The sequence below is a fragment of the Rhinoderma darwinii genome, chromosome 1 (genome assembly GCF_050947455.1).
Source record: "Rhinoderma darwinii isolate aRhiDar2 chromosome 1, aRhiDar2.hap1, whole genome shotgun sequence".
Lineage (NCBI taxonomy): Eukaryota > Metazoa > Chordata > Amphibia > Anura > Rhinodermatidae > Rhinoderma > Rhinoderma darwinii.
In genome coordinates this window covers 277,926,994-277,940,081 of record NC_134687.1, presented here as the reverse complement: position 1 = coordinate 277,940,081, position 13,088 = coordinate 277,926,994, and the positions used below count along the sequence as shown (strand labels likewise).

The 13,088-nt window shown below is 41.7% G+C and overlaps 1 long non-coding RNA gene across 1 annotated transcript; it reads right to left on the bottom strand.

Moving 5' to 3' along the window:
* Positions 1 to 6,199: 6,199 nt before the first annotated feature.
* LOC142741250 (uncharacterized) lies at positions 6,200 to 11,624 on the bottom strand. The gene is made up of 3 exons (XR_012881046.1): positions 11,521 to 11,624; positions 11,357 to 11,407; positions 6,200 to 6,298 (listed from the first exon to the last, which is right to left on the bottom strand). It is a non-coding gene; the product is annotated as an uncharacterized LOC142741250 (long non-coding RNA).
* Between the last annotated feature and the right edge of the window lie 1,464 nt (positions 11,625 to 13,088).

Here is a 13,088-nt window from a genome sequence, read left to right as displayed (position 1 = left end):
TCTGGTAAAACCTTCTGTGTTACAGAAAAAAAAATGAATAAAATTGAAATTCAGCAAGAAAAATGAAATTTGCAAATTTCACCTCCACTTTGCTTTAATTCCTGTGAAATGCCTGAAGGGTTAAAAAACTTTCTAACTGCTGTTTTGAATACTTTGAGGGGTCTAGTTTTTAAAATGGGGTGTTTTATCAGGGTTTCTAATACATAGGCCCCACAAAGCCACTTCAGAACTCAAGAGGTACCTTAAAAAAAAGGCTTTTGAAATTTTCTTAAAAATATGAGAAATTGCTGTTTATGTTCTAAGCCTTGTAACGTCCAAGAAAAATAAAAAAATGTTCAAAAAACGATGACAATCTAAAGTAGACATATGGGAAATGTGAACTAGTAACTATTTTGGGTGGTATAACCGTCTGTTTTACAAGCAGATGCATTTAAATTCTGAAAAATGCAATTTTTTCAAAATTTTCTCTACATTTTGACATTTTTCACCAATAAACACTGAATATATCGACCAAATTTTACCACGAACATGAAGCCCAATGTGTCACGAGAAAACAATCTCAGAATCGCTTGGGTAGGTTTAAGCATTCCGACGTTATTACCACATAAAGTGAAATATGTCAGATTTGAAAAATGGGCTCTGAGCCTTAAGGCCAAAACTAGGCTGCGTCCTTAAGGGGTTAAGTATTTAATTGTGAAAAACACCAAAATGTAGCGAAAAATTTCAAAAATGTGCATTTTTCAAAATTTATATGTATCAGATTGTAAGACAGATGGTAATACCACACAAAATTGTTGCTAATTAACATCACCCACATGTCTACTTTAGATTGGCATCGTTTTTTGAACATCCTTTTATTTTTCTATGACATCACAAGGCTTAGAACTTTAGCAGCAATTTCTCACATTTGCAAGAAAATTTAAAAAGGCTATTTTTACAGGGGCCAGTTCAGATGTGAAGTGGATTTTAGGGCCTTATATATTAGAAACCCTCGATAAGTCACCCCATTTTAAAAACTTCACCCCTCAAAGTATTCAAAACAGCATTTAGAAAGTTTCTTAACCCTTTAGATGTTGCACAGGAATTAAGGCAAAGTAGATGTGAAGTTTTCAAATTTCTTTTTTTTTTTGCAGAAATAAATTTTTCATCTATTATTTTTGTAACACAGAAAGTTTTACCAGAGAAACACAACTCAATATCTATTGCCCAGATTCTGCAGTTTTTAGAAATACCCCACATGTGGCCCTAGTGCGGTAATGGACTGAAGCACCGGCCTCAGAAGCAAAGGAGCACCTAGAGGATTTTGGGGCCTCCTTTTTATTAGAAAATATTTTAGGCTCCATGTCGGGTCTGAAAGGCTCTTGTGGCAGCAAAACAGTGGAAATCCCCCAAAAGTGACACCATTTTGGAAACTATACTCCTTGAGGAAATTATCTAGGGGTATAGTGAGCATTTTGACCCCACAGGTTTTTTGCAGAAATTATTGGAAGTAGGCCGTGAAAATGAAAATCTACATTCTTTCAAAGAAAATGTAGGTTTAGCTATTTTTTTCTAATTTCCACAAGGACTAAAAGGAGAAAATGCACCACTACTTCTGTAAAGCAATTTCTCCCGAGTAAAACAATACCCCGCATGTGGTCATAAACGGCTTTTTGGACACACGGCGGAGCTTAGAAGGGAAAGAGCGCCATTTGGCTTTTGGAGCTCAAATTTAGCAGGAATGGTTTGCGGAGACCACGTCGCATTTGCAAAGCCCCTAAGGGACCAAAACAGTGAAAACACCAAAAAAGTGACTCCATTTAGGAAACTACACCCCTTGAAGAATCCATCTAGGGGTGTAGTGAGCATTTTGAACCCACAGGGGTTTCATAGATTTTATTAGAATTGGGCAGTGAAGATAAAAAAAAATCCTTTTTTTCCAATAAGACGTAGCTTTAGCTCAACATTTTTCATTTTCTCAACAAATAAAGGAATAAAAGAACCCCAACATTTGTAAAGCAACTTCTCTGGAGTACGGCAATACCCCATTTGTGGTTATAAACTGCTGTTTGGGCACACGGCAAGGATCAGAAGAGAAGGAGTGCCGTTTGGCTTTTGGAGCACAGATTTTGCTGGATTGGTTTCTTGACACCATGTCACTTTTGCAAAGCTCCTAAGGTGCCAGTACAGTGGAAACTCCCCAAAAGTGACTCGTTTCACGAAACTACACCCCTTGAGGAATCCATCTAGGGGTGTAGTGAGCATTTTGACCCCACAGGTGTTTCATAGATTTTATTAGAATTGGGCAGTGAAAATAAAAAAAATCCTTTTTCTTCAATAAGACGTAGTTTTAGCTGAAAATGTTTCATATGCTCAACAAATAAATGTAAAAGAGCACCGCAACACTTGTAAAGCAACTTCTCCTGTGTATGACAATACCACATATGTGGTCATAAACTGCTGTTTAGGCACAGAGTAGGGCACAGAAGGGAAGGAGCGCCATTTGGCTTTTGGAGTACAGATTTTGCTGGATTGGTTTCTGGGCGCTATGTCGCATTTGCAAAGTCCCTGTGGGACCAAAACAGTGGATCCCCCCCAGTAGTGACCCCATTTTGGAAACTACACCCCTCAAGGTATTCACCTAGGGGTGTAGTGAGCATATTAACCCCACAGGTGATTGGCAGAAATTGGTGTGCACGTGATGTTGCAGAGTGAAAATGGTTTTTCAATAGATATGCCAATATGTGGCGCCCAGCTTGTGCCACTGGAGACACACACCCCAAAAATTGTTAAAAGGGTTCTCCCGGGTATGGCGATGCCATATATGTGGAAGTAAACTGCTGTTTGGGCACACTGTAGGGTTCAGAAGGGAGGTAGAGCCATTTGGCTTTTGGAGCGTGGATTTTGCTTGTAGTAGTTTTGTTTGGAGTCTTACTGGTGTTTCCGTTTATAATGTGGGGGCACATGTAAGGCGGGCGGAGTATATAAGGGGCATAGTCAGGTGGTATAGTGGGGTAAAAAACACCAATAAAATAATCCATAGATGTGTGTTATGCTGTGACACAATCCTTTCTGCACAGGCCGGTGTCGCACTAATAAATGGTCTTTACTTATCCCCCTTTTGGTTCGCACTCCGCACCTTTGAAGTTTGGGGAATTTTGCTGGGAAAGTGTTGTCATGGTATAATATGGGCACCCTCACTTCCAGCAGATATGTTTGGGCCCTCCCCTTCCTGGATCCCTAATTTTAGGGGCCTTGATAATTCGCCACTTGAAACAGAAGAAACGTTCCCCTCGGGCCGGCACAACTGCATATTTTTATTTCCTGGCTTATTGGTGCCTTGACTAATTTTATTTTTTCATAGACGTAGTGGTATGAGGGCTGTTTTTTTTGTGTGACGAGCTGTAGTTTTTATTGGTACCATTTTGGGGTACACGCGACTTTTTGATCACTTGTTATCCTTTTTTTTTGGGAGGCAAGGTGACCAAAAAACAGCAATTCTGCCATATTTTTTTAGTTATTTTTATACAGCGTTCGCCACGTGTTATAAATTACATGTTACCTTTATTCTGCGGGTCAGTCCGATTCCGGTGATACCTAATTTATAGCACTTTTTATGTTTTACAACTTTTTGCACAATAAAATAACTTTTGTAAAGAGAAAGGATTTTTTCTGTCGCCAAGTTGTGAGAGCCATAACGGTTTTACATTTTTCGTCGACGGAGCTGTATGAGGGCTTGTTTTTAGCGAGACGAGTTATAGTTTTTATAGGTACCATTTTTAGGTACATGCGACTTTTTGATCACTTTTTATTTCAATTTTTGGAAGACAAAGTGACCAAAAATTAGCAATTATGTCAGTATTTTTTTGTTATTTTTTTTACGGCGTTCACTGTGCGGAATAAATAACATAATATTTTTATAGTTCAGGTCGTTACGGTCGCAGCGATACCAAATATGTATGGCTTTATTATTTTTTTCAATAATAAATGACTTGATAAGGGAAAAAGGGCGATTGTGTTTTGTGTTATTATTTGAAACTTTTATTGTATTTTTTACAACTTTTATTTTTACTTTTTTGACACTTTTCTTTAGTCCCACTAGGGGACTTGAAGGTCCAACAGTTTGTTTGACAGTTCTAATACATTGCACTACATAGGTAGTGCAATGTATTAGAACATCAGTTGTTCACGGACAGCAAGCCGATCAGGCTCCGCCTCTGGGTGGGGCCTAATCAGCTTACGTAATGGCAGACAGGAGTCCATTGTTAGGGCTCCTGTTGCCATGGTAGCAGTCGCCAGCCTTGCCATCGCGTGGCAAGGCTGCCGATTTGCTACAAACCTCTAGGATGCAGCGATTACAATGGATCGCTGCATCGAAGGGGTTAATGCCAGGAATCGGAGCTAGCTCCGGTTCCTGGCGATAGATCGGGGTGTCCGCTGTAACATACAGCGGACACCCACTGCTGATGACGCCGGCTCAGCTTCTGAGCCGGAAGCTGAGCCGGGGCCATCTCGCCGATGGTATCGGAAGCCTCCTGGGCCCCGCCGACGACGGGGCATAGGAGGATTCCGTTGCTGGGGGACCGGGAGGTGAGCATTAGCCCTCCGATCGCCTTTGCAGCCACCGGCAACCCAGCGATCACGTTGCTGGGGTGCCGATGGCTATAAACTCCTCACATGCTGCGATCGCTATTCAACGCAGCATGTGAGGGGTTAATCGGTCGGATCGGAGGCTAGCTCCGGTCCTGGCCGATACCTCAGGGTGCCAGCTGTAACATACAGCTGTCACCCGGCAGTGATGTCGCTGGCTCAGCTCCTGCGGGAAGGGGTTAACCGCTTCCCTCCTCAGCCATTTTTCAGATTTTCACTTTTGTTTTTTCTTCCCAACCTTCCAAAAGCTATAATTTTTTTATTTTTCTGTCTATATAGCCATACAAAGGCTTGTTTTGTGCGAGACAAATTGTAGTTTTTCATGGCACGATCTATTCTAAACGCATGAAAGTACTGGGAAGCTGTAAAAAAATTTGTGGGGTGAAAAGGGCAAAAAAACCAGCGATTACACCACATTTTTGGGGGTTTTATTTTTACAGCATCCGATACCATTTTGGAGTACATGCGACTTATTGATCTTTTGATTTAATTTTTTTGGAGTGCTAAGGTGACAGAGAGAATATATATATATATATATATATATATATATATAGGAAAATGTTTGGTTTCTTAAACTTTTAATACTTTATTTTTTTGGAACATATAAAAAAAACAGAAAAAAAGTATTTATTTTTTTAAGTGCCCCTAGGATACTTGAAGCAGTGAACGTTGGATCACTTGCATGATATACTGCAATATTAATGTATTGCATTATATTGTGATTCTGACAGTCTTCTTTGAAGCCCTGCCGGAGGCAAAGCTTCAAAGTAGTGCAAAGATGGCAGACCTGAAGGCTTTTTTTTGGCCGCTAGGCTGCCATAGCAACCGTTGTTACCTGACGATCGCACCGCTAGGGGTTGTGATGGCGTGTTTGAGGGGGTGCCCCCGATTCTAACACTTTAAATGCCGCAGTCACAATTGACCGCAGCATTTAAGGTGTTGGACTGAATCAAAGTAAACTTTGATTCTGCCCGTTGCAGTGAGGTGTCGGCTGCGTGTAGCAGCCATCACCCGCTGTGTATGGTGCGAGCTCAGCCCATGAGCTCGCTCCATACTTCCCCTTAACCCGTACAGTTACGTGATTGGGCGGGAAGGGTTTAAATGAGTTGTACAAGATTACAAAAACATGGTTGCATTAGTCAGAAAAAAATAAATAAAAACAGCACAGGTTGTGTGTGTTATTGCAGCTCAGCTCTATTCACTTTAATATAGCAGATTTGCAGCACCAAATATAACTTCTAGATAGGTGTGGTTTTCATGCAGCCGTGTTCTGGTAATTTTGTACAACCCCTTTAAGCAGGGACATCTACCAGACGTCCATAAATGGTGTAACGTAATGGTGTCTAGCTCTACCAAGCAGCGCTCAACCTGGTTTGGGGATCTGCACCTCCAGTTTGTTTATCTGCTGAAATTACTTTCTGGCAAGAGTGTGGAGGACTCAGTGTAAATGTCAACAGAAAAAAAAATGTCATATAATCAATGTTTTGCTAAATTTTCTAAATGCATTCCAAGAAGGAATTTCAGCAGTTTTTTGTTTTTTTAGTAGTTCAAGAACAACACCTACCTTTGTATGCACAGTGAATTTCACTTTGTCTCTCTCACTTAATGCATCAGATATATCAACTTGCAAAGTGGCATCAGGCTGCAGATCTACATTAATTGCACGTGGCTTTACAGGAGAAATAAAACAGAAAATTATCACATTAGAAAGCACACAAGAGTGTAGGTCACTTTCAAGAGATTACTAAGCAGAGAACGAAATAACTCCTAGCAGGATACAATCAAAGAATGTTCTCCACCCATTAAACATTGACATTTCAGAAATGCAAGAGAATTACAGTCGTAAACATTTTAACATAAGTAGGAAGCCAATTTGCCTATTTTAGGGTGGTTTTCTATTGAGGTCAATTAAAAATATGTCAACTCTGCTCCCGAGCGGTTTGACTGGTTTAACACCTTCCCGACCGCCCACTGTCTTGACGTCAGGCAGTGCAGGTGCTTAATCTACAGAGACGTCTTTTGGCTGTAGATCAGGCTGATGAGCGCTCCTGTGAGTACTCATCCTCTAAGCAGGAGCTGTAACTAACAGCTCCTGATCTTAGAGCAGCCTCCTGAACACAGCTGGGGTCGGCAAACATTCGGACCCCAGCTGCTTAACCCTTTGATTACAGAGGTCCGCGGCATGATCAAAGGGAATTCCCCTCTTTGATTGCGATCAAACAATGGGGAATCCCTCTGCAGTCAGCCCTGGGGACCTACAAAGGACCCCAGGGCTGTCTGTTCCGTTTGCCTGCTGTTCGGGTACACTATGTGCTGCCCGATCAGCAGCCTGTGTCATAGTGACACAGTGTAATGTATTAGCGTACAGAAGTATGCTAATACATTACAAGTAAAAAATAAAGTTACAAATAAAGTTATCCCTTGATGGGATTAAAAAAAAAAAAAAAATGTAACAAAACAAATAAAAAAAGTCCCAAAAATGCATTAAATACATTTTATTGCCCCTACACTAAATAAAAACAAAAAAACCTACACATATTAGGTATCTACACGACCGTAATAAACTGAAGAATTAGTCTAATAGGTTATTTAGTGTGAAACGTGAACAGGATAAAAAATAAACGAAAAAAAAAAATTACGAGAATCGCTTTTTCCTATTTTCACGCCGCAAAAACTGTGGGGAAAAAAAAAAAAAATTTCTCTCGCATTAAAACATGGCCTCATACAGCCACGTCAATGAAAAAAATTTAAAAAAGTTATGGCTGCTGAAAAGCAGAGGCAAAACCAGAAAAATTGAGCTGGTCATTAAGGTCTTTTCAGGCCCGGTCATTAAGGGGTTAAACTCTACACTAGTTTTTCCATCCAAAGTTTAATGAACTTTCTAAAAGAAGAAAGTGGATAAACAGGGGCTCTGCTATGGGGACCCAATATGCAAATTTGTTCACGGGGTATTTTGACACCAACTTAAGCCAACATTAAACACTACCGCAAAAGAATTGGTCTGTTTTTTTGCTCGGTTTCAGAAGATGAATCCAACACTTTCTATAAAGCCTTTGAGAAAATCTGTTCCAAACAAACAGAGCATCGCCTTTCAGAGATCAAATACCCTCCAAAACATCCTGGCACCAAGTCGGCTACAGCCTGGAGACTTATCTGGCAGTCCCAAACTCCTTGGCCTCCTTCCTTCCTAAAGGTACTCTTACACCGGTCAATTTTGGCCAGTGTAACGAGCTCCGATCAACGAGACAGCTAGTGATCAGCGATAGTTTGCTACAGTCACAAGGCGCTGTGCATGGGGACGAGTGCTTGTTACGCCGACCACTCGTCCTCATACATAATAATCATCATGTCGGCAGAGAGTCTCCCTGTTTACACAGGGAAATGTGCTGCAGACTAAGATATTTTGTTTTTTTAAAACGATACGATCAGAAGATGAACAAGTGTTTGCTTGTTGATATGCTGATTGGTGCCCTGTTTAGACAGGGCAATCAGGAATGAACATTCTATAAACGATAGTTTGCCCGATAATTGGCCCGTGTAAAAGGACCTTAAGAGGAGTCTTTCCATATGAGAAAAGACAGCACCGACCTGATTAGGCTTGAATCAATAACCACCGCTAGAACAGGAAAAGTGGAATACCAGATGTAAAGTGTCTCAAGGCCTGAACACCAATTAACATTTGTGGCAATAATCCTATAGAACGGATCTACATCTAGTCTCACTACATCCCAACATATAGATGTAATTTCTTATTTTTCTTGTTGTTGTCTCCCCCATTTACCAATTGTGTGAGAATTATCCACCCCAATGAGTTTCCACCTTATATACCCATTTACATAAGTTGTATTGATCATTCATGACATTTATCAAACAACCAATCTCCTTCATGATCCCCAATATTATTTATCAATTTTTTAATCTTTTGATCATTTGTTCACATCTGCGTTGGTATTTTCGCTGTTCAAGAAGACCAACGAAAACAGAAGCACAGGTTCAATTGTATGACAGACACCAGCCGGCCGCCAACAGAACCCATTGATTTTAATGGGACCTATGGGGTTTCTGTCTGAGTGTTCATGGCTTTTATGAACTATGGTTTATGGCGTTTTCGGCTAGATCTGCGACAGAGGCCCTAAACGGAGATGTGAACAGACCAGTTTTCTATGTCATTTTCCATTTCATAAGTCCGAATGTGTTTGATTGCCTCCTTACATTCCTCCGCTCCTTGCCTCCACTATTTTTTTTTCCTATGGAAGCTTGCTCTTATGAAGCCTCCACTTAGGAGTTGGTGGTTACCTAGTCAGGTTAGTCTGGTCCTGCTGACATATTGCCACCCATCCGTCCCTAATTCTTGCTTACCTACTAAATGTAGGTTATTAAGAATTTTGGACCATAATGGGAGAGTATAACTACAAGATCTGACTAAACAGGGCTTGATGTTGCTTACCATGGAGACACAGGTTTGCTGTAAATGCAAAATGAGTCGCAAAGCTACTTTATTTTTGATGAAACGGAGTAAAACATTTTTTTTTTTTTTTTTTAAAGGATAAGCCATCACTTACTGACTCATAGGGACAGATTGCCAGGAACTCCCCCCCCCCCCCCCACACACTTAGAGTGAAGGGGCTGCAGGGCTAACTAAATGCAGCTCATTCACGAAGCTTGCTTCCACAGTAATGCTCCGGCCACGTATCGTGCAGGGACTGCAGGACAGCTACTCTAATCAAGCCGTGATGCAAAACAAAAGCCAAAGGGACACAGTGGGCAGGGGCATCAAAGGTTGGACGTTAACCTCATTCACATCAGCGTCTGGTTCCGTTTATCCATTCCGTCAGAGGAAGAGAAAGCCAAACAAACCATAGCTTCAGTTTGCATTAGCTTCGATTTAGATGGTAATGCTGCCATTGCAAATGGTTTAAGTTTCTTTAGCAGAAATAATAGCGCAGTCGACTACTGTATTGTTTCCGCTAAAAATTTAAACCTTACGGAACGGAAGCATTACCATTGAAATCAATAAGAATGTTTTACACAGGGCCAATTATCGGGCAAACAAGCGTCCACAGCTTGTTCCCAATAATTGTCCTGTGTAAACAGGGCAACGATCAGCCGATTAACAAGCAAACGCTCGATCGGCTGATTGTATAGTTTCTGCAGCAGAAATTATTGTCTTGGTCAGCAGCACGTCTGTGTAAACAGGGAGACAGGCTGCCGACATACATAGCTCCTTGTGAAAGGAGAAAACGAGCACGATCAGCTAGCTGTCTCGTTGATCGGTGCTCATTGTTACGTCGAAAATTGGCCAGTGTAAAAGGATCCCAAGATGTTCAAAATATTATATCTGCTGGTAAACATTTCACTATATGCACAAAGCAATCCATTTTTAAACAGTTTAGAACAAATTACACATTTATGAGAAAAACCCCCTTTAAATTACACAAAGAACACTTGATACGGTTTCCTATTGAATTTATTTAGCATTTGGTATCCGCTCAGCGTGATAATTACTGAAAAAAAAACGCATTCTCCAACTGTTCTGCTTTTTAATGGAAGCAGCAAAACATGTCCCAAAAGGATAACCAATTAACTGCAAACACTAAAATCTACCAAGAAAAGCAATCCAAGCACGTAAAGAAGCGAAGTGAAAGCGTAGGTCAAGACCACTTCCTGATGCTGTAAGTAAAGTCTCACGCACACGACCACTTATCAATGTGCTATTGGTGTTTTTTTTTTTTTTTTACGCATAGCACGTCGATAGCACTTTTCATTTATATGGCCTCATGCACATGACCGCGTTTTTTAGATCCATGGGACAGAGCCACAAAATTCAGAGCATGCCCTATTCCAGTCATCCGTGTGTTGTCTGTGTTTTGCGGATCAGTTTACAGACCGCAAAATACAAGCCGTTGCATGCATGCAGCCTAAAAAAAAATATATATACATACAAAAAGCCTGAAGTCCCCTGTAAAGTCTACGAACCAGTCAAAATAAATGTGCTTAACATCGCAATCTGAGCTGGGGAAAACCCATGGCTGATGCCGAGCTGATCATCAAAACCAGTGCGAGGAAAAGTGGACTAGTCCCCCATAACAACCAGTCGGATTCTGTCAGTTTTTCAGCAGTTCTTTGTAAAATAATAGCAGCGACCACACCACTAAGGCCATGTTCACACAGAATACGTTTGAGTCAGAAAAACACAGGGCCGATTTCAAGAAATAACCCACTCTAAATCCAGGTATTTTTGGAGCAGATTTTCAGATAGCTTTTGGGGGTTGTAAGTGTATTTTGATGTTTTCAAGAAGAGTTCTTTTGTAAGGGTCAGTTTTTTGGCGGAGATTTAGACACAGACACCACAGAATCAACGCAAAAAACAGACGAAATCACCGCCCGCCCCCCATTGATTTCAGTGGAAGACAGAGGCGTATTTCTTCTCCAGCAGAGCTTTTGGACGCTCACGGGAAATTAAAGAAAAGCAGCAGGTCTTTTCTTGCTGGTTTCTGAATATTTTTACCCACAGTCCTTGCATTAGCGTCAATGGACTCTGGCGAAAAAGTCACCAAAAATGTGGAAAAATACGTGCGCTGGACATCCTCATCCTGCAGCAGTCACTAAAATAACGGGACAGTCAGCGTGGAGATGAGCACCAGAGCCCAACCAAGACCAATGACATTTGTCAATTCCCAGTGAGGGGACAATCTTTGGGTGAGATTTGGGGTATAAGCGCAGTTACCGCTCTGTCCTCCTCTGACAGGAAGTCGGGTCCGTCATCCAGGCCTTCCTGCTGTAGAGAAACAACAAGACATAGTTACCGACCACCGCGACTCCATTATAGCACCACCGACAACTACAGCTCAACTAGCGGTACCTATACCCCGCCATTCCCCCGCTACTCACCATCATGGCTGAGACGGACACTGCCAGGCAGGGGACGGGCTTGAACCGATGAACAGGGGGTGGAGCGCTGGCGACCACGTCACGTGACAAGAGGCGGGTACAGAGTGACAGCGACTGGACGGCGACCACCCCTAAGGAGGCTTACCAAATGTCACGTGGTGTGGGAAAGTCGGCGGCCATGATTATTAAAGGCAGAATAGGCTGTAGGGTATAGTGGGAGGGCGGAAGCTATTGTGCGTACTCTGCGTGCGCAGCAGCGTCATTACCAGCGAGTTCAGTTCTCTGCTGCTGATGTACGGTTGGTCTGTGTAGTCTATCCCTGACGTATTATATCGTTATTGGACACTGCTTATTTTGCCTCAGAAAGCGCCATGTTTCTGTCACACCACGCATAGCAACGGACACTTCGGACAGTGCGAAACGTATGGCTTACGTTTGACAAAAAAAAGTGTGTGTAAATGTATATATTATGTGTGTGTATACGCTTTTACACAGTCATGTTAAAAAAGTAAGGATGCCCCATGTAAAGTTTTTTTTTTTCTTTTTCACATATCTTTTAATTCAAGCAGTATAGTAAGGAGATGGATAGCAGACATTTCTCAGAACTACACCTAGGGGAATATGTCGGCAGACGTGGTGTTGCCGCAAATCGTTGCAGTTGTAAAATGTCTCAAACTGCTGTAATTCAGCAACATTTTAACGACCGTGTTACGGGTTGTCAACCGTCTGTAAATTCCTGCACCGTCCGTAAAAACAGGTCTTTTTTTTCCAGTGTCCAGAATTTTTTTTTTTTAAAGTATCTTGTACACATTTTTGGGATTGTAATAATCATAATTTTAGAGGTCACAGTACATGCTGCTTGTGTTCATATCACTATTCTAATAGTTACATTTATTACTTATCATTATCATTCATTTTTCACCCATGCGGTTTTTACAGGTTTTTCATTTTTTCTGTAAAATATGTTGAAAAAGGATATAATCATGTTGTCAACCCTGGTTATGACGGGACCCGAATTAACTGCGATCGGGATCTATGATGCGGTTACTTCAGGCCATTGAACCTGTGGTCTGGCTGGGACTTGGGGCCCTAAGGCCTCGTGCACACTTACGTCACCGTTTTCACGGCCGCTTTTGACCCGTTTTAGCGGCCGTGTGGTTTCCGTGTGCACTCCGTGTTTCCGTGCGCCGAGCATGGTACTGTCCAGGGTGACAGTACCATGCTCGGCGTGCGGAAAATACAATTTTAATGTAATAAAAATTAAAAAAAAAAAATAAGTTCATACTTACATTCCTCCTGTCCGGCCTCCAGCGATGACATTCAATCCAAGTCGCCGCTGCAGCCAATCACAGGCTGCCGCTGCAGCCAATCACGGCCAATCATGGGTTCAGGGTGCTATCAGTGACAAAAACGGATAGCACCCTGAAGGAAAAAACTGAAGTGTGCATGAGGCCTAAGGCCCCATGCCCACTTCAGTTTTTTCCTTCAGGGTGCTATCCGTTTTTCTGACGGCTAGTACCCTGACCCATTCATTTCAATGGGGCCATGCACACTTCAGTTTTTTTGAC